Genomic DNA, 23043 nt, shown 5'->3' on the forward strand with positions numbered 1-23043 from the left:
GTTTCCCACTGCAGCCCAGACTGAGCCCCACCCTGGGCCCTTCCTGTCTGTACATTGACCCATTATCCCACTGCAGCCCAGACTGAGCCCCACCCTGGGCCCTTCCTGTCTGTACATTGACCCAGTGTCCCACTGCAGCCCAGACTGAGCCCCACCCTGGGCCCTTCCTGTCTGTACATTGACCCAGTGCCCCATTGGGGACTATCCAGCCCCGGATATCCGGCAGAATCAGCGCTGTGGGACCGGGAGACTGAGTCTCGTGACCCTGTCGCTGGGCCTCTGACGTCACAATGGGAGACGACGCTCGCTCAGCTCGAGCTGGAAACCGTTAAAGGGCCGTTCGGATTTCAACCTGGAGCGCGGCCGGTTAAAGGGGAGGGACAGAGAATCGGCCAAAAATGTTCTGTAATATGAGACCAGTCATGGTAATAAATTGAAATGTTCATATAATGAGACCAGGAATGGTTATACATTGAAATGTTCATATAATGAGACCAGGAATGGTTATAAATTGAAATGTTCATACAATGAGACCAGGAATGGTTATAAATTGAAATGTTCACATGATGTGACCAGGAATGGTTATAAATTGAAATGTTCATACAATGAGACCAGGAATGGTTATAAATTGAAATGTTCATATAATGAGATCAGGAATGGTTATAAATTGAAATGTTCATAGAATGAGACCAGGAATGGTTATAAATTGAAATGTTCATATAATGAGATCAGGAATGGTTATAAATTGAAATGTTCATACAATGAGACCAGGAATGGTTATAAATTGAAATGTTCACACTTTCACACTCAGTCCGGGCCTGGATTCCTGCATTGACTTGAGCTGATTCTCTCCGTTTGAACTGAACTGATTCCCCCACAGCCTGAAACAGATTAAAGATTAAACAGGAAATAAACAGATTGAACAACAGTGTAAATAACAGGGAGACTGGGGTTAATATTTCAATAATAATTACAGACAAATATTACCCATAAAAGGGACTGAATCCCATTGATATTTTATTTATTACATTAAACATTAACACAAACACTCACCAGATCCGCTCCAGACTCCTGCGGGTCAGTATGAGGGAGCAGGGACAGATCGGTCTGTGAAGGAGTTTAATCTCAGGTTCAGATCCGTCTGTGACCGGTTTGTACTGAGAGCGGAGACGAGATCCTCGGTACAAGAATCTGTGAGACCGACACCATCCAGACTGGGGATCAGAGAGAGAGAAATAACAGGAATCAGAGTGAATCCCCAATGTTTATTGATAACACTATTAGTGATACTAAAAATAATGTGCAGTGTTTATTAATAACACTCTTACTGATACTAATAGTAATGTATAGTGTTTATTAATAACATTATTACTGATATTAATGATAATCTACAGTCTTTATTAATACCACTATTACTAATATTAATGTTAATCTACTGTCTTTAATAATAACACTATTCTTGGTACTAATAATGCACAGTGTTTATTAATGACACTTATTGATACTAATGATAATGTGCACTGTTTATTCATAACACTATTACTGATACTAATAATCTACAGTGTTTATTAATGACACTTATTGATACTAATGATAATGTACAGTATTTATTAATAACGCTAATACTGGTACTAATAATATTGCACAATGTTTATTAATAACACTGATACTGGTAATAATAATAATGCACAGTGTTTATTAGTAACACTATTACTGATACTTATAACAATGTACAGGGCTTATTAATAACACTATTACTCATACTAATAATATTGTACAGTTTTTATTCATAACGCTATTACTGATACTGATAATATGTACAGTGTTCTTTAATAACTCTATTACTGATACTAAAAATAATGTGCAGTGTTTATTAATAACACTATTACTGATACTAATAATAATGTACAGTGTTTATTAAAGCAATATTGCTTGTACTAATAATAATGTGCAATGTTTATTAATAACACTATTACTGATACTAATAATATTGTGCAATGTTTATTACTAACACTGTTACTGACACTAATATTAATGTACAGTGTTACTCATCCAGTTATTATAAGCACAATCTCAAACAGTCTGATACTTACTGCAGTTTCTGGATTTTACAGTCCGGGTTCCTCAGAGCCGCAGACAGTAGTTTCACTCCTGAATCTCCCGGTTTATTAATACCCAGGTTCAGATCCGTCAGTAACGGTTTGTACTGAGAGTGGAGGAGAGATCCTTGGAACAAGAATCTGTGGGACTGACATCCCACATGCACGGGATCAGAGAGAGAGAGAGAGAAATAACAGGAATCAGTGTAAATCCCCAGTGTTTATTAACAGCACTATTACTGACACTTTTATCCCCATCACCCGTCCATTTATTCCTCTTCAAGTACATGTCCAATTACATTTTGGAAGTTCCTTTCAGCAATTGCGTTCTCGATCTTCACAAACATCTGTGTGAAAGGATTTCTCCTCAATTCCCCTACAGTTCGTTTGCAAATTATTTTAAATCTATGCCCTCTGGTCACTGACCAAGTTGCCAAAGGAAAAGATTCTCCCTATTTGCTCTGTCAAAACCCCTCATAATTTTGACCACCTCTATTAGATATCCACATAACCTTCTCTGCTCGAAGGAGAACAATCCCAGCTTCTCCAATCTCTCCGCATAACTGAAGTCCCTCACCCCTGGTATCATCCTGGTAAATCTCCTCTGCACCCTCTTCAAGACCTTGCCATTCTTCCTAAAGTGTGATGCCCAGAATTGTACACAATACTCCAGCTGGGGCCTAACCAGTGATTTGTAAAGGTTTCGCAAGGCTTCCTTGTTTTAGTATTCAATGTCTCTATTTACTCAGCCAATTATCCCTGGTGCTTTCTAAACCGCATTACCAACTTGCCCTGTCACCTTCAAAGATTTGTGAACATGCACCCCCATGTCCCTCTGTTCTTCCACCTCCCTCAAAATAACATTTAGATTATATTGTCTCTCCATCTTGTTCCACCCAAAGTGAATCACTTCACACTTATCCGTGTAAAATTGCATCTGCCATGTGTCTGCCCATTTCAACAATCTGTCTGTGTCCCCCTGAAGTCTGCTTCTGACGTGTAACACGCTCGAGGGGTTGAATGACCTCGTCTTATTTTAAATAATTTCCTCGAGGGGCTGAATTGCATCCTCCTGTTCCTACGTAACAGGCTCGAGGGGCTGAATGGCTTCCAACTGTTGCTATGTAACAGGCTCGAGGTGTTGAATAGCCACATCCTATTCCTGGTACCAGGCCAGACGGACTGAATGGTCCATACCTGCTCCTATGTAACAGGCTCCAGAAGCAAACTGGCCTCCGGTTTCTGTGCAACAGTGGCTGAAAGGCCTCCCTCCTGTTCCTATGTAAAAGTCTCCAGTAGCTGACTGGCTTCCTCTTGTTCCTGTATAACAGGCTCGAAGGCCTGACTGGCTTCCTCCTGTTCCTATCCAACAGGCTCGAGGGGCTGAACGTCGTCTTCCTGTTCCTCTGTAAAAGGCTGGAGGGGCTTAATGGCCTCCTCCAGTTCCTGGGTAACAGGCTGCACGGGTAGAATGTCCACCTGTTCCTTTGTAATGGGCTCACGCAGGCCTAATGGCCTCCTCCTGTTCCTGTATAACAGGCTCGAGGGGGCTGAATGGCCTCGTCTTCCTATGTAATGGACTCCAGGGCCTGAATGGCCTCCTCCTGTTCCGATGTAACAGTCTCCAGGGACTGAATGGCCTCCTCCCGTTCCTGTGTAACAGACTCCAGTGGCTGAATGGCCTGCTCCTGTTCTTGAGTTAAAGGCTCAAAGGACTGAATGGTCCCCTGCCATTACAGGCCGGAGGGTTTTAATGGCCTCATCATCTTCCTGTGTAACAGGCTCGAGGGGCTGAATGGCGTCTCGCTGTTCCTGTGTAAAAGGCTCGAGGGGCTGGATGGCCTCCTCCAGTTCCAGTGTAACAGGGTCGAGGTGTTGAATGGCCTCCCATTCCTGTGTAACAGGCCGGACGTGCTTAATGGCCTCCGCCTGTTCATCTGTAACAGGCTCGAGGGTCTGAACGGCCTCCTCTTGTTCTTGTATAACGGGCTCGAAGGACTGAATGAACACCTCCTTCCAATGTAACAGACTCCAGGGGCTGAATGGACTCCTCCTGTTCCTATGTAACAGACTCCAGGGGATGAATGGCCTCCTCCTGTTCCTATGTAACAGACTCCAGGGCCTGAATGGCCTCCTCCTGTTCCTGTGTCACAGACTCCAGGGGCTGAATGGCCTCCTCCTGTTCCTGTGTAACAGACTCCAGAGGCTGAATGGCCTCCTCCTGTTCCTGTGTCACAGACTCCAGGGGATGAATGGCCTCCTCCTGTTCCTATGTAACAGACTCCAGGGCCTGAATGGCCTCCTCCTGTTCCTGTGTAACAGACTCCAGAGGCTGAATGGCCTCCTCCTGTTCCTATGTAACAGACTCCAGGGCCTGAATGGCCTCCTCCTGTTCCTGTGTAACAGACTCCAGGGGCTGAATGGCCTCCTCCTGTTCCTATGTAACAGACTCCAGGGGATCAATGGCCTCCTCCTGTTCCTGTGTAACAGACTCCAGGGGCTGAATGGCCTCCTCCTGTTCCTATGTCACAGACTCCAGGGGCTGAATGGCCTCCTCCTGTTCCTGTGTAACAGACTCCAGGGGATGAATGGCCTCCTCCTGTTTCAATGTCACAGACTCCAGAGGATGAATGGCCTCCTCCTGTTCCTGAATAACAGACTCCAGGGGATGAATGGCCTCCTCCTGTTTCAATGTCACAGACTCCAGAGGATGAATGGCCTCCTCCTGTTCCTGTGTAACAGACTCCAGGGGCTGAATGGCCTCCTCCTGTTTCTATGTCACAGACTCCAGAGGATGAATGGCCTCCTCCTGTTCCTATGTAACAGACTCCAGGGGATGAATGGCCTCCTCCTGTTCCTATGTAACAGACTCCAGGGGATGAATGGCCTCCTCCTGTTCCTATGTAACAGACTCCAGGGGATGAATGGCCTCCTCCTGTTCCGGTGTAACAGACTCCAGGGGCAGAATGGCCTGCTCCTGTTCCTATGTAACAGACTCCAGGGGATGAATGGCCTCCTCCTGTTTCTATGTCACAGACTCCAGGGGATGAATGGCCTCCTCCTGTTCCTGTGTAACAGACTCCAGGGGATGAATGGCCTCCTCCTGTTTCTATGTCACAGACTCCAGGGGATCAATGGCCTCCTCCTGTTCCTATGTAACAGACTCCAGGGGATGAATGGCCTCCTCCTGTTCCTATGTCACAGACTCCAGGGGATGAATGGCCTCCTCCTGTTCCTGTGTAACAGACTCCAGGGGCTGAATGGCCTCCTCCTGTTCCTGTGTAACAGACTCCAGGGGATCAATGGCCTCCTCCTGTTCCTATGTAACAGACTCCAGAGGATGAATGGCCTCCTCCTGTTCCTGTGTAACAGACTCCAGGGGATGAATGGCCTCCTCCTGTTCCTATGTAACAGACTCCAGGGGATGAATGGCCTCCTCCTGTTCCTATGTCACAGACTCCAGGGGATGAATGGCCTCCTCCTGTTCCTATGTAACAGACTCCAGGGGATGAATGGCCTCCTCCTGTTCCTATGTTACAGACTCCAGGGGATGAATGGCCTCCTCCTGTTCCTATGTAACAGACTCCAGGGGCTGAATGGCCTCCTCCTGTTCCTGTGTAACAGACTCCAGGGGCTGAATGGCCTCCTCCTGTTCCTATGTCACAGACTCCAGAGGATGAATGGTGTGATTCTGTTCTTGAGTTAAAGGTTCAAGAGACTGAATGGTCCCCTGCTGTTACAGTGTAACAGGCTCGACGCACTGAATGGCCTTTTTCTGTTTCTGTGTTGCAGGCCCGATGGTCTTAATGGCCTCCTCCTGTTTCTACAAAACATATTACAGTCGCTGAATTGCCTTCTCCTCTTCCTGTATAACAGGCTCGAGGGGCTCAAAGGCCTCTTCCTGTTCTGTGTCAACGGCTCGAGGGGCTGAATGGCCTCCTCCTACTCCTCTGTAACAGACTCGAGGGGCTGAATGGCCTCCTCCTGTTCCTGTGTAACAGGTTTGAGGGGCTGAACGGCCTCCTCCTGTTCCTGTAACAGGTTTGAGCAGCTGAATGGCGACTCCTGTTCCTGTGTAACAGGCTCTTGGGGTTGAACGGCCTCCTCCTGATCCTGTGTAACAGGTTTGAGCGGCTGAATGGCCTCCTCCTGTTCCTGTGTAACAGGCTCGAGGGGTTGACCGGCCTCCTCCTGTTCCTGTGTAACAGGTTTGACGGGCTGAATGGCTACTCATGTTCCTGTGTAATGGGCTTGAGGGGCTGAATGTTCTCCTGCTGTTACTGCGTAACAGGTTCGAGAGGCTGAACGGCCTCCTCGTGTTCCTATGTAAACAACCTCCTTGTTTTTATACTCTATGCCTCTATAATTTTAAACCGGTTTCTCAACCAGTCCTGCAAACTTCACAGATTTGTGTGCATACACCCCCAGGTCTCTCTGTTCCTGCACCCCCTTTAGAATTGTACCATTTAGTTGACATTGCCTCTCCTCATTCTTCCTGCCAAGATGTATCACTTCTCTGCGTTAAATTTCATGTTCCATGTGTCCGCCCATTTCATCAGCCTGTCTATGTCCTCTTGAAGTCGATTACTATCCTCCTCACTGTTTACTATACTTGCAAGCTTTGTGTGATCTGCAAATTTTGAAATTATTCCCCATTATAATCTCTCCCGTCTCAGCCTCTAAGGGACCAACGTTTACCTTCGCTAATCTCTTCCTTTTTCAATTCTTGTAGAAGCTCTTACAATCTGTTTTTATATTTCTTGCAAGTTTACTCCCGCATCGTATATAAGAGCAAGGGCATAGAATATATGAGCAGGGAGGTTATGATGGAGCTGTATAAAACACTGGTTAGGCCACAGCTGGAGTACTGTGTGCAGTTCTGGTCGCCACACTACAGGAAGGATGTGATCGCTTTGGAGAGGGTGCAGAGGAGATTCACCAGGATGTCACCAGGGCTGGAGCGCTTCAGCTATGAAGAGAGACTGGGAAGATTGGGTTTGTTTTCCTTGGAGCAGAGGAGGCTGAGGGGGGACATGATTGAGGTGTACAAAATTATGAGGGGCACAGATAGGATGGATACTAAGGAGCTTTTTCCCTTCGTTGAGGGTTCGATAACAAGGGGACATGGATTCAAGGTAAAAGGCGGGAGGTTTAGAGGGGATTTGAGAAAGAACTTTTTCACCCAGAGGGTGGTTGGAGTCTGGAACTCACTGTCTGAAAGGGTTGTGGAGGCAGGAACCCTCACAACATTCAAGAAGCATTTGGATGAGCACTTGAAATGCCATCGCACACAAGGCGACGGACCAAATGCTGGAATATGGGATGAGAGTAGACAGGGCTGATGGCCGGCGCGGACACGATGGGCCGAAGGGCCTCTATCCGTGCTGTATAACTCTATGACTCTATGAATCTATTCAATTTTCTCCCTCTTTATCAATTTCTTCGTCATCCTTTGCTGATTTCTAAAACTCTCCCAATCCTCAGGCTAACTACTCTTTTTGGCAACATTATATGTCTCTTCTTTAAACTGAACTTCTCTAGTTAGCCAAGGTTGAATATTTTTCCCATCTAGTTGTTATTCCTCAAGGGAATGTATATTCATTGGCAATTATGAATTATTTCTTGAAATGCTGGCCATTGATTATCTACTGTCATATCTTTTAATCTAATTTCCCAATCTACCTTAGCCAACTCGCCCCTCGTAACAAAGTAATTGGCTTTGTTTAAATTTGAGACCCTGGTTTCGGATTGAACTACATCACTGTCAAACTCAATATGAAATCCTATCATGTTATGATCACTGTGTCCCAGAGGATCCTTAACTCTGAGATTACTAATTAACCCTGACATTACACAATATTAGATCTAAAATAACCTATTCCCTAGTCGGTTCCTCGACATATTGTTCTAAAGAACTATCTCGAATGTATTCCATGAAATCGTCCTCCAAACTACTTTTGACAATTTGGTTTGCCCATTCTATATGAAGATTAAATTGCCTCACGATTACTGCATTGCCTTTGTTACATTCCCCTCGAATTTCCTGATTTAAACTCTGTCAAATCCTACAACTACTGTTAGGAGCACTATAAACTAATCCCACAGCACGGGTATGATGCAGAGTAAATCTCTCTCTACACCATCCCATCAAGGCAGGTACAGTACGTGTGAGATACAGAATAAAGCTCCCTCTGCACTGTCCCATCAAACACTCCCAGGGCAGGTACAGTGCGTGAGAGATACAGAATAAAGTTTCCTCTGTACTGTCCCATCAAATACTTCCAGCGCAGGAGCAACGTGGGTTAGATACAGCGAAAAGCTCCCAATACAACTGTCCCATCAAACACTCCAAGGGCAGATACAACACGGGTTAGATACAGACCAAAGCTCCCTCTACATTTTCCCATCAAACACACCCAGGGCAGATACAGCATGGGTTAGATACAGAGTAATGCTCCCTCTACATTGTCCCATCAAACACTTCCTGGGCAGGTGCATAAGAACATAAGTAATAGGGGCAGGAGTAGGTCATGCGGTCCCTCGAGCCTGTTCCCCATTCAATAAGATCAGGGCTGAACTTCTACCTCCGCTCCACTTTCCCGCCCGATCCCCATATCCCTTGATTCCCTCAGTGGCCAAAAATCTATCTATCTCAGCCTTGAATATGTTCGATGACTGATCATTTCAATTAACCAGTAAACACTATTATTACACGATATTAGATCTAAAATAACCAGTTCCCTTGTCGGTTCCTCGACAAATTGTTCGAGAAAACTGTCTCGAATGCATTCCATGAACTCGTCCTCCAAACTACTTTTGCCAATTTGGTTTGCCCAGTATATATGAAGATTAAAGCCCCCCCACGATTATTGCATTACCCTTATTGCATGCTCCTCTAATTTCCTGATTTATACTCTATCCAACACTATAACTGTAAACAATTTTACAACACCAAGTTATAGTCCAGCAATTTTATTTTAAATTCACAAGCTTTCGGAGATTTTCTCCTTCCTCAGGCAAATGAGGAAGGAGAAAATCTCCGAAAGCTTGTGAATTTAAAATAAAATTGCTGGACTATAACTTGGTGTTGTAAAATTGTTTACAATTGTCAACCCCAGTCCATCACCGGCATCTCCACATCACAACACTATAACAACTGTTAAGGGCACGATAAACTGTTCCCACAACATGGGTTAGATGCAGAGTAAAGCTCCCTCGACACTGTCCTGTCAAACACTCCCAGGGCAGTTACAGCACGGGTTAGATACAGAGTAAAGCTCCCTCTACACTGTCCTGTCAAACACACCTAGGGCAGTTACAGCACGGGTTCGATACAGACTGAAGCTCGTATATGAAATACAGAAAGTTGGCATGCAAGCAAAGCAAGCAATTAGGAAGGCAAATGCAATGTTGGCCTTTATTGCAAGACGGTTGGAATACAAAACTAAAGAAGTATTTCTGCAGTTGTCCAGGGCTTTGGTGAGAACTCACTTGGAGTACTGTGCACAGTTTTGGTCCCCTTATCTAAGGGAGGGTGTACTTGCCTTGGAGGCAGTGCAACGAAGGTTAATAAATCAGTTCCTGGGATGAGAGGGTTGTCCATTCAAAACAGAGATCGATAGATTTCTAGATATTAAAGGCAACAACGGATTTGGAGATAATGCAGGAAAATGGCATTGAGGTGGAAGATCAGTGGAATTCAGTTGAATGGTGGAGCAGGCTCGGGGTGCCGGATGGCCTACTCCTGCTCCTATGTCTTATGTTCTCATGTCCTATGAGGAGTGATTGAGTAGAATGGGCCTATACTCTCTGGAGTTTAGAAGAATGAGAGGTGATCTCATTGAAACATACAAGATTCTGAGGGGGCTTGACAGGGTAAATGTTGAGAGGCTGTTTCCCCCTGGCTGGATAGTCTAGAACAAGGGGGCATAGTCTCAGGATACGGGGTCGGCAATTTAGGGCTGAGATGAGGAGGAATTTCTTCACTCAGAGGGTCGAGAATATTTGGAATTCTCTACCCCATTGGGCTGTGGATGCTGATTCATTGACTATATTCAAGGCTGAGTTCGATAGATTTTTGCACTCGAGGGGAATCAAGGGAAATGGGGATTGGGCGGGTAAGTGGAGTTGAGATTGAAGATCATCCATGATCATATTGAATGGCGGAGCAGGCTTGAGGGCCTACTGCTGCTGCAATTTCTTATGTACTTATGAGCAGAAGCCGGCCATTAATCCCCTCGAGCCTTTGACATCGGAACAGGAGGAGGTCATTCAACTCTCGAACTTGTTACACAGGAAAAGAAGGCCATTCAGCCCTTGGAGCCTATTACACAGGTACAGGAGGATGCCATTAGCCCATCGAAGCTGTTACGCAGGAACAGAAAGCCAATAAGCCACTCAAGCCTGTTATAATTTAACAGGCGCCATTCAGCCCCTCGTGGCTGTTACACAGGAAAAGGAGGAGGCCATTGAGCCCCTCAAGGCTGTTACAAAGGAACAGGAGGAGGCCATTCAGCCCCTTGAGTCCGTTATACAGGAACTGAATGCCATTCAGCCCCTCAAGCTTATTACACTGGAAAAGGACGAGGCCATTCAGCCCCTTGAGCCTGTTATGTAGGATCAGGAGGAGGCCATTGAGCCCCTCAAGGCTGTTACACAGGAACTGGAGGAGGCCATTTAGACCCTCAACGCTAATACTTAGGGACAGTTGGAGACCATTTAGCCCCTAGTGCGTGTTACACTGCAACAAGAGGAGGCCATTCAACCCCTCAAGGCAGTTATACAGGAACAGGAGGAGTCCATTCAGCCCCTAGGGCATGTTACACAGGAGCAGGACGAGGCCATTCAGCGCCTCGAACCTGTTATGTAGCCTCAGGAGGAGGCCATTCAGCCCCTCGTGCCTGTTTTGTAGGAACAGGAGGAGGCCATTCAACCCCTCTCGGCTGGTACATAGGAACAAGAGGAGGCCGTTCAGCCCCACGAGCCTGTTACACAGGAATTGGTGGAGGTCATTCAGATCTTAGGACCTGTTACATAGGAACAGGAGGGGGCCATTCAGCCCTCGAGTCTGTCACGTAGGTACAGGAGGAGGCTATTCAGCCCAGAAGGCCTGTTACACAGGAAGAGGAGGAGGCCGATCAGCCCCTCAAGACTGTTACACAGGAACAGGAGGAGGCCATTCAGCCCCTCCAGCTTGTTACAAAGGAACAGGAGGAGGCCGTTCAGCCCCTAGGGTCTGTTACACTGCAACAGGAGGAGGCCATTCAGCCCCTCAAGGCTGTTTCACAGGAACAGGATGAGGCCAATTAGCCCTTCAAGCCTGAAAGATCGGAACAGGAGGAGGCCATACAGCCCGTCAAGCCTGTTATACAGGAACTGAAGGCCATTCAGCCCGTCGAGCCTATTACACTGGAAACGGACGAGGCCCATTCAGCCTCTCGAGGCTGTTAAGTAGAAACAGGAGGAGGCCATTCAGCCCCTCAAGGCGGTTACGCAGGAAGAGTCGGCCAATCAGCCCATGAAACCTTTTACATTGGAACAGGAGGAGGCCATTCAGCACCTCAAGCCTGTTACATAAGAACAGGAGGAGGCCATTCAGCCCCTCGAGCCTGTTACACAGGAACAGGAGGAGGCCATTCAGCCCCTCGAGCTTGTTACACAGGACCTGGAGGAGGCCATTCAGCCGCATATGCCTGTCACATAGGAACAGGTGGAGTCTATTCAGCCCCCAGGGCCTGTTGCACATAAACAGGAGGAGGCCATTCAGCCGGTGGAGCATGTAACACAGGAGCAGGATGAGGGCAATCAGCCCCTCAAACCTGTTACACAGGAACAGGAGGAGGCCATTCAGCCCCTCGAGTCCGTTATACAGGAACTGAAGGCCATTCAGCCCCTCAAGCATATTACACTGGAAAAGGACGAGGCCATTCAGCCCCTTGAGCCTGTTATGTAGGATCAGGAGGAGGCCACTGAGCCCCTCAAGGCTGTTACACAGGAACTGGAGGAGGCCATTCAGCCCCTCAACGCTAATACTTAGGAACAGTTGGAGACCATTCAGCCCCTAGTGCGTGTTACACTGCAACAAGAGGAGGCCACTCAATCCCTCAAGGCAGTTACACAGGAGCAGGACGAGGCCATTCAGCCCCTGGAGCCTGTAACACACGAGCAGGATGAGGGCAATCAGCCCCTCAAACCTGTTAGATAGGAACAGGAGGCGGCCATTCAGCCCCTCGCGTCTGTTATACGGGAACTTACGGCCATTCGGACCCTATTACACTGGCAAAGAATGAGGCCATTCAGACCCTTAATCCTGCTGTGTAGGATTAGGAGGAGGGCTTTCAGCCCCTCGAGCCTGTTACACAGGAACAGGAGGAGGTCATTCAGTCCCTCGAGCCAGTCACATAGGAACTTGAGGAGGCCTTTCAGCCCCTAGGGCCTGTTACACAGAAGCAGGATGAGGCCAATCAGCCCCTTAAGCCTGTTAGATCGGAACAGGGAGAGGCCATTCAGCCCCTCGAGCCTGTTATACAGGAAATGAAGGCCATTCAGCCCCTCGAGCCTATCATGTAGGATCAGGAGGCGGCCGTTGAGCCCCTCAAGGCTTTATCACAGGTACTGGAGGAGACCATTCTGCCTCTCCAGGCTGTTACACAGGAACATGAGGCCAATCAGTCCCTCAAGCCTATTACATAGGAACAGGAGGAGGCCATTCAACCCCTCAAGGCTGTTACACAGGAGGAGGAGGGGCCATTCAACCTCTCAAAACTGTTGCATGGGAATAGGAAGAGACAATTCAGCCCCTTAAGCCTGTTACATAGGAAGAGGTGGAGGCCATTCAGCCCCTGGGGTCTGTTATGTAGGATCAGGAGGAGGTCATTGAGCCCGTCAAAGCTTTTACACAGGAACAGGAGGAGGCCATTCAGCCCCTCGAGCCTGTTACACTGGAAGAGGAGGAGGCCACCCAACCCCACAAAACTGTTACATTGGAATAGGAGGAGGCCATTCAACCCCTCAAGGCTGTTACACAGGAACAGGTGAAGAGCATTCAGCCCATAGGGTCTGTTACACATGAACAGGAGGAGGCCATTCAGCCGCACGAGCCCATCACGTAGGATCAGGAGGAGGACATTGAGCCCCTCAAGGCTTTAACACAGGTACTGGAGGAGGCCATTCTCCCTCTCAAGGCTGTTACACAGGAACAGGAGGCCAATCAGTCCCTCAAGCCTGCTACATAGGAAAAGGGGGAGGCCTATCGGCCCCTTAAGGCTGTTACAAATGAACAGGAGGAGGCCATTCATCCCCTCAAGGCTGTTTCACAGGAACAGGAGGAGGCCATTCATCCCCTTCAGGCTGTTAAACAGGAACTGGAGGAGGCCATTCAGCCCATCAAGGCTTTTTCATAGGAGAAGCGGGAGACCATTCAGCCAGTCGAGCCTGTTACACAGGAACTGGAGGAGGCCATTCAGCCCCTCGAACCTGTCACGTAGGAACAGGAGGAGGCCATTTAGCCCCTCAAGCCTGTTAGATCGGAATAGGAGGAGGCCATTCAGCCCCTCGAGCCTATTACACTGGAGAACTGCGAGGCCCATTCAACCTCTCGAGCCTGTTATGTAGGATCTGGAGGAGTCCATTTAGCCCCTCCAGCCTGTCGCATAAGAAAAGGGGGAGGCCATTCAGCACCTTGGGCCTGTTACACTGGAGCAGAATGAGCCCAGTCAGCCACTCAGCGTGTTCGCTCGCAACAGGAGGCCATTCAGCCCCTCGAGTTTGTTATACCGGAACCGAAGGCCATTCAGCCCCTCGAGCCAAATGCACTGGAAAGTCGAGTCCATTCAGCCCCTTGAGCCGGTTAAGTCGGAACAGGAGGAGGCCATTCAGCCCCTCAAGCCTGTTATACAGGAACAGGAGAAGGCCTTTCAGCACCGCAACACTTTTACACGGGAACAGGAGGAGGCCACAGTGGCTCAGTGAGGCCAGTGACCCCTCAATGCTCCACAGAGATCTCACAGCGACCCACTGATCCCACAATGTCCCAGTGATCGCACAGTTTCCCAGTGATCGTACAGTTTCTCAGTGATCCCACAGTATCCCACAGTGACCCAGTGATACCATTGTGCCCCAGTGATCCCATGGTGTCCCAGTGATCCCGCTGTGTCCCACAGTGATTCCTCAAAAACACAGTCATCCCACGGTGACCCAATGATCTCACTGTGAACCTACAGTGATCCCAGTGATCCCACAGTGTCCCACAGTGATCCCACAATGACCCAGTGACACCACAGTGACCCAATGATCCTACAATGACCCAGTGACACCACAGTGACCCAATGATCCCACAGTGACCCAGTGATCACAGTGACCAAGTGATCCCTCAATGGCCCACAGAGATCGCACAGTGACCACATTGTGCTCCCAGTGATCCCACAGTAACCCAGACACAACTCACGTGAGCCCCATTGGGTACAGCCTGTGGTGAAGCCCTCTGGAGAGAAAGCTTCTTCTCCAAGGATTCCTCTTCCTCCCAAAATTTCTCTTTCCACATCTTCATGTTACGGCATTTCCACAAAAATAATCCACTAGAGAGAGAGAAATAAGGAATTGATTAAAAACAAAGCAAGAGATGAAAAAAGCACAGCAAGAGCCCAGAGCTCCCTCACACTCACACTCACTCACATTCATTCCATTACACAGGCAATCTCTCAGAAAACACCATTGATAAAATCCCCAGTTGCAAACCTGAGATTCTAAAGAGAAGAGAGGAAATTTGGGAGAGAGAGAGAGAGACTCGGGACAGACTGAAGAGCGCATGTTGTTTCACTCTTTCTCCAATACAAGTTTTCAGGGTTTTCTCTCCTGCTTTCCCACTCACTCATTCCCCCGAAAGTGTGCCGGTCTGACTCTCTGTCCTGGTCAATATTTGCTGCAGGGTCCAAACTGCCCCGAGTTCGTTTTCTCTTCTGTTCCTGGAACAGGGGACAAAAAGGTGAACGAACTTTCCGTTTGCTCTTTTCTCTTGTTTTAATTAGCAGTGGATAAAAATCCTGTAGTTTGTGGTCAACTTACAGTTTGTGGCTTTTCCAATTAGCCAAAGAGTTCAAATAAATTCATGTCATTTGAAAGAGGTAAAGCAAAGAACTTAAAAGAAAAACCAATACACAGCAAGATCCCTCACTCAGTTACAGGGACAATCTCTCAGCAACATTCATTTGCACAGAAACAAAGCCCAGTTTATAAAGGAGATAAATGTAAAGATTGAGAGGTAATTTTTATAGAGATAACAACTTGTATGTATATATTACAGCAACTACTACTGCAACAACTTGTACATCTATGTTTATATATTTACACATTACCATTACTACAAGGCCCAGATAAGGGTTGTGGGGAAAGAGCTGAGAGGGAAATGGGATCGCCCTTTCAAAGAGCCAGCGCAGGCACGGTGGGCCGAATGGCCTCCTCCTGTGTTGCGCCCACTATGATATTATGAACAACAACTTCAAAGTTTGTGACAGGAAACAAAATAGCTGCCTCGACAGCAACCATCTTACTGAGGGGCAAGCTGGATATCATACTTGGGGGAAAGGTGGCAATCTTATTGGGGTGAAGGTGACCATGTTAAACAAAATGGCCACCAGTAAGGCAGCCATCTTGATGACGGGTAGGGCGGCCATTCGACTGAGGGGCAAGGTGGGCATCTTAAACAAAATAGCGGCCATGACGTTTAATCAATATAGCCGCATTGAACCTGAAGCAAAATGGGCAACCAGTCAGGGTGAGGGCCAAGGTGGAGCTTGTTATGGTGAGAGAGAGACGGAGGGGGTTCATTTGCTGTTCCTGTTAAATCACTGTTTCACAATAGTTAAAGATACAAACTGAGTGAGACTGGCACTAGTTGGTGTTTAACACAAAGACAGCGGTGCAGTGAGAGAATCAAAGATCGAAATGTGGATTTCTGCAACAAAAATGGATTAACATTTGTTTATTTGGATGTAATGTTTAAGGAGAAGGAGAGACCAGACATTTGGAGGAAAGGTCCAATGAGCCATTTTGTGTAGAGAATGTAATTCTAGCTTCTATTAAATAAATCAGAGCAAAATTGGATTCAATCTGAATGAAGTTCTGATCTGGGATTTGGTTAATTTCTCCATAATTCATATTTTTCTTTAATCCGAAACAATAACAGTATTTGTAACAGTAACAGATCAGGAGAGTGCTGCAGAACCCTGTCCAGTTTAGTGACACAGCAAAAGGGGTAAGAGCACATTGTGATTTATTACAGAATCCAGCAGCTCACCATGGTACAGATGGAGGAGCAAAAAGGTGCAAAGTGATTTTACACTTTAATTTGGGGCAATGACTTTTTATCTCCACGAGATTTAATTTTACATTTAACTTGATGAGCTTTTTTTCCTAAAGAAACTTTAGGCACAAACCATGGCTTCATAAAGAAAACAATCATTTATTATTGTTAATACACTGGAAAAAATTGAGACTACAATTTGAACAAAACCTTGGGTTTATGCCTGATTTAGAATTGCTTTAACACAAATAAAACAACACATTCTGAATTCCTAAAAGGCGTAACCATTTGGAAATCAAATATCTATTTTAGACTAAGCCCATAATGAAAGTTATATCCTTTTGGTTGGCTCAAGCCTGCCGGGAAGATTCCAGGTATTTTGATGGATACAGGTGTAATGTCGCGAGGCTTTCTCTTGTATCCGGGTCATCTGCTTCACAGGCAATCTGTAAACCTGCATCATGGCATCAAGCTTGGAGGTAGCGAGCTGTCAGGAAAATTCCAGGTGAGGTGGTGCTGCCAGGAAGCGAAAGGTGAGGTTGGAACAGTAATGGTGGATCTGTGTCTCTCTTGTTGGCCAGGGGCTGCAAAAACCTACTGAGTTATTCCGAATTGCTAACACTCAGACAAAAGTAACGTTTGAACTGAAGTGACCTCGAGTTCAGTCACTGGTCTGAACTGGCCGGAACCGGTTTGAATTAGTTACGCTTCTAAGAGACAAAGGGGCTGTGATGAGACAGCAGTCCTTATTTAGAAAAGGAGTAATGAGGTGATGCTACCTAACCCCTTGGAACAGAGCCAATCAGGGGATGACACCGACCACTCGAGCAAATTTAAGCCAACAGGAGAAATACAGACTTGGAAATAAGACTGTAGAATTGCAGGCTTGGTGCCAGTGTGTGCGAAGCTCCGGAGACGAACCATCACGGAAGTGGAAGACCCAACGTAAGGGACGTAGAGACTACGTCAGGGACGTAGATACGACGTCAAGAGAGAGAGAACGGAACGCCTGGCCAGCGTCAGCTCTCCTTTCCGGGTAATATAATATCCTTTCTATTCTGTGACCACTAAGGGAGTGTCAGAGAAACCTAATGGATCTGCATTTAAATCGTAGTTTGGGTATGGAACTGTATAACCTGCTGTAAACTGCATGCCTATATCTAACCAGACATATAAGCTATATGCACATGATCTAACAACGTTAATAAAGCGAATTGAGAATTAAGAGTGAATTGACTCTTCTCCTCTTCGTACTAATTTCTGGTCTACACTCTCCACTCAACTTCTGCCCAGCTTTTAAAGAGATTTTTAACACAGAATCACACCTCTGGGACGGTGGCTTCTCAACAATCGGTTCCCACGAATACAACTCACGATTGATTGACACTTCACTTGTTTTCTCTCAGTGTCCACAACGTAACCAAGTTAAGTCGGCAGGAGTTCAAACCATCTCTAGCCCTCCTGGAATCGTTCTTATTGCTATGGTGATCTATCCTCTAGTGCGTGATCTTTTAAAATACGTCATTAACAATCATTTTAACAGCTCTTCCACTTTTTAAGGGTCCTTTTTCTTCAGACACACTGAAGCCGATTTAGTCTCAGGCTTTCGTTTATCAGATGATTTTTTACTACACATAGCAGCTGGGAAACTCCTGCAGTAAGTAATGGTCAGGGTCAGGTACACAAGACTGAGTCACTTTATTGTTCAGCCTCCAGGCATCACCTTTAGAAATGTCAAAATTAAATCCACAAGAATGTTACCCCAGAACAAACATGAAGTGTCTGTCCTGCTTCATCTGCTGCTGTTCTGCTGGGCACCACTCTCACACACTCCAGGCTGATTACACAGTTTGTTTGGTTATTTAATGCGTTCTGTGTTCTATTCTCACTCCTGTCTCCACCCTCCTGTCACTATATATGTTTGTCCGTCTTTCATTGTGTCTGTTCTCTGTTTATATCGTTTGTCTCTGTTTATTTTCTGCCTGTTTTTCTATCTTATTATTTCCACTTCTACTTCCATCACTTTGTAACTTTTTGTCAGTCTCTCTCTCTCTCTCGTTCCATCCATGTCAGCTTGCTCTCTCTCATTATATAGATGATTTCTTTCGCTCTTTCTTTCTCTCTTTTTTTTCTCTCCTTTCTTACAAACTGTCTTTATATCTCTCCTTTTCCGAGTAGCTCTGTCTTTCTGCCTCTTTGTTTCTCTCTCTCTCTGTGTCTCACTCTCTCACACACACACACACCACCTCGCTTTTATGTGAAACTATCTGAAATTTTTCTCCGCTTTTTTAATCATTATATTTCTTTTGTCCCTGTATTCTTTACCCATCTGTCTAAATCTCTCTCCTTTTTCCCCTGCTCTCTGTTTCTCTCTCCCGCTGTTTGTGTGTGTCTCTCTCCCTCCCCTGTCTCGCTCTCCCTCTCACTCTATTTCTCTCCCCCACCTCTGTCTCTTTCTCCCTCTTTCTCCAACTCTCTGTCATTCTGTCTCTCTCTCTCTCTCCCTCTCCCTCCCTCGCTCTCTCCTTTTCCATTTTTGAGGACTGCATCCATTCTGATCAGGCCCACAGCCGCTACTTTTATTACCAGCTTTTCCAAATTTGCCCGGTGGCCAATTAGTTGAAGTCCAGCTGAGCTCTTTAGAGGCGCCATTTCGAGCAACAATTCCTGTGTCGTCTGCAGAGTAAATCCTGCCTCAATATGAAAGATTGTCAATAAAATATATCAGAATCAGATTTAAGATCATTTCGTGATTCTGTGCTGCTAATATAAAATGTACTTTCCATTCCCCGGGAAGTGTTGGGGATGGAGTATGAAATGGGATTTAGTTCTAGTGCTTGAAACCCTTCAGCTCTTTCTATGATTTCACTAATTTAACAATTAGATTGAGTGGATATTTCACCGCGTTCTTCAGCTCCTCTCTGAATTTAGTCTGGGTCAGGACATAAATACACGTGTTTGTGCAGGAACTGAGAAGCTGCAGCATTAATGCTGTCTGTTGTGTGATATACACAGGGTCAGTGTAGGAGTAATAAAACCGAATGTCTGCAATTCGCACATGAATGGAAAAGACAACCTGTGTCATCCACAACAGTATAAAACTGCTCGATATACTGAAGAGTAAAATGATGGATTTCTTTCGGTTCTCCATCTCTGGATCACTCTGATTCTCTCCATTACTGCGGCCCCGGAGTTCCCTGCGGACTCGACTGGACACTAAAATACGCCTGACCGTCAGAACATTGAGCATCAAAATCAGAAAGAGCGGGACACAAGGGGTTAAAATGAGGTCAAACATGTCAAATGCGGCCCATGCGGGGGAAGTACGGAAGCTCGGGTTACCCAAACAAAACCAGGGAACATTATCTATTATATATACAGGTTCAAATGCAAAGTACCAGGGGACATTCTCCAAACAGCCCAGCACACTCACTGTTCCCAGAACCACAGCCGCCGTTCTCTCGGTGCAATATATAGTTTTCAGCTTCTCACAACAAATGGCCACAAATCGATCAAAGGTGAAAGCGACCGTGAACCAGACAGAAACCACGATGGCTGCACCACCCAAGGAGCAAATAAAACTACACACGGGAGTAATGTTCAGGAATGACCATGGGAGATACAGCGCATCAATCTGTTTCAATATCACCTCAATGATAACGACCATGAGATCGGCCATTGCCATTCCCACCAGGTAGACACTGATACATTTGGAGAGACCGCACTTTCCTCGGGACAGGATCACAATCGCCACCAAGTTAACTGTAAGAGAGAGAAAAGGAAGCAGAGAAATTACTGATCAGACCTGGAGCCAAAGCAGCCGTTTGAGAGGATCTGGTGTTAAATTTCCAGCTTTGTTGCTGCATCGAAGGGTGGAAAGTGATTGATTGACCTGGGCAGCGCTTTCGGGCAGAGAGATGTTTTTAAACACAATGATCAATAATGAATTGGGAGATGGATACAGAAAGTGAATAAAGTGAGCACCGGATCCACTGGAAGGGCTGAGTGAAGGCGCAGTGCCGGTGGGGAAGGGAGAAGGGGTTTTACACACCGGGAATCCAGCGGATTAAAGCCGGATTTGGGCTCCAGACTGACGGGAAAGAGAGGGAAGGTGAGGGGATGGGGGGAGGTGGAGCTGGTTTGTTGCTCTGGGTTAAGTGAACCGACAGGGGCTGGCACTAAATGGGAAAGTCAGCTGGAGACCGAGCCAGTGAGTGAGATTGGGAGGGAGACAAGGAAAAGGACATGTAGGAGTTGGAGGGGAGTCAGGAACAGATGGTTTGGGAAAGTGGACAAACTGAAGCAACAGATCAGGAGACAGAGGATTCAATGCAGTGAGAGGAGAGTCTGGGATTCACAGGGAGAGACTGCAGCAGAGTGTGAGAGGAAATCTAATCTATAGGTCCCACTAACACAATCCAACGAATACATTCAATAGTTCATTTCTGTGGTTATTGATGTCAGGGAACCTGTGTTGGGTGTAAAATATGTTCAATACTTTCTACGTTCAATTAAAATTAAATTGATCTGTATTAATTAAATCAACCGAGTTGTTTATTGAATTCAGCCCAGCTTTAAAAACAAAGTATCCGAATAATTCATTACGATCAAGAAATTACTGATTCTGTTCTTGAAGTAAATTTTCATTATGTTTCGTGTTAAGTTGGAAAACAAGGAACATTCACAAAAACAGACTGAGGACCTGACAGGGATATAAACATGAGGAGCGAGTCACACAATAAAAACTCACCCAATCTGACCACATCATAATAACACCTTCAAATCACATTTTCTATATTTAATTGTACTGGGAGTTTCAGCAGCTCATTCTGATGAATTATTCACACCACAGCCTCTCGCTTTCCCTCTCAGTCGCCCTCTCTCTCACTCACTCTACTCTCTTTCTCAAGTCCATTTTCATATCCAATTAAATCCTATCATCCTGTGCCTGCATTCTGTTCACCAGCCCCGTGTTCCACCGATCCTATTCTCAGTGTTAGTTTGTTAAATAGTGAAGCCTCTGTGGAATAGTTTAATATTTCTACAGATCATCCAATTCTCCACCTGTTCACCTGCACTGTTCACTTCATCTACAAATCATGGAACAAACAGAATCGAATCCCTCTCCCAGGCAGATCTCACAATAATTGAGATTCCTTCTCCAGTAATTATAGGGTATGGGGATAGATGGCGGGATTGTTCAATTTACAAAACGCGAACATCACACTTATAACATACAGGTACATAGAAGGGCTGCTGATTCCAACAGGGACAGTGCAAATTGAGACCACAAAACATCAAAACATTTCATTTCACAGTGAAGCCCAGTGACAGTCAGTGAATTCATCCACTGTGAAGCAGAGAAGAAGATGTGAAAGATTCAGCAGAAAACTCAGTTCAGTAACCAGACATCTGAAGCGGCGTCAGATACACACATAATGAAATAATATTTCATAACAGTGATCACCAATAAATACATTGAAATCCCAGTTAAACTGAAGCATGTTATTGGGGAGGGAGGACACTGCACTGCCTCCTTGCAACACTGAGACCGTGAGCTGTCTCATTATCAATCATTGAAAACACATTGATGGAAACATATTCCAGGACAGCTTAGTTCCACAACAAGAAACTGTTATCATCTCCTGATGGTCTGACACCAACTCTTAGCCCAATACATTCAGTACAGAGAATAATGCAGTAACAATGCCAGGGTTGGATAGACAAATTCATGACAGATATAATGCAGCACCTCACTACCGAAAGAGCAGAGGCTTAACACATTCCATCATTCAACCAATACAACAGAACAAGTGACTGTATTTAGGGACAAAAAACAATTTGCCAAGTACAGCAGCAGAGTTAACACCGATTTACACCTTTAACAGCTGAGATAACAGATTACCTGGAACTCCAATGGCTGCAAGAACAGGATAATAAATTCGTTCCATCTGATGGATTACTGAATATCCCATTTCTGTGAGAAGCACTGACTTCTGTTACGCTGGAAACCACAGTTCAGGCAGGCACTCTGAGCTGATCCATTCCATCAAGCCCTGATTTATACAGGGGATAAGTCTCCACTGACACGGTTATACTCCTGATCATTGCTGTTAGTAACAGTCAGTTTAACAAACACATTACATCAGCAGCTTTGACTCCGCTGTAAATAATGTGGTGAATAAAACACAAACATCTCAAAGTCCAGGTGATTATCTCAATCAGACCTCTCTCAGGAATAAAGTTTAAATCTGTTCTCATACAGGACTGATCCAATAATAATAAACGGCTTCATTTACAGCTTTTATATAATTATATTGACCATGTTCACTCCTGGTGTTTCATTTATAATTTAGACAGATGTCTCCGCAGTGTGCACTGAACCCAGGGACACGAGCAGACCCGTTTCACTCTGTTCCTGCAGTTTCCCAGTTAAAATATGAATTGTGAGTCTCTGACACGAGGACAGTTAAAGGGCAGGTTGAGGATTGCAGCCGAGAAATGACTGTGGGTGATATTAGGGGACGGACACTGAACGTGCCCCATTGACATTCCTCTCTCCGCTATTTTACTGCAGATGTTTACCCGTTTATTCTACATTGGTTAACGGCTCCAGTAAAATTGGTCCCGTGTAAAACCGAGCTG

The 23043-nt window shown here is 45.9% G+C and overlaps 1 long non-coding RNA gene across 1 annotated transcript; it reads right to left on the reverse strand.

Moving 5' to 3' along the window:
- Positions 1-658: 658 nt before the first annotated feature.
- LOC137314015 (uncharacterized) lies at positions 659-14668 on the reverse strand. Its single transcript, XR_010961166.1, has 4 exons — positions 14545-14668; positions 2094-2248; positions 1054-1214; positions 659-881 (listed from the first exon to the last, which is right to left on the reverse strand). It is a non-coding gene; the product is annotated as an uncharacterized lncRNA (long non-coding RNA).
- Between the last annotated feature and the right edge of the window lie 8375 nt (positions 14669-23043).

This window comes from Heptranchias perlo, unplaced genomic scaffold (genome assembly GCF_035084215.1).
Source record: "Heptranchias perlo isolate sHepPer1 unplaced genomic scaffold, sHepPer1.hap1 HAP1_SCAFFOLD_50, whole genome shotgun sequence".
Taxonomy (NCBI): domain Eukaryota; kingdom Metazoa; phylum Chordata; class Chondrichthyes; order Hexanchiformes; family Hexanchidae; genus Heptranchias; species Heptranchias perlo.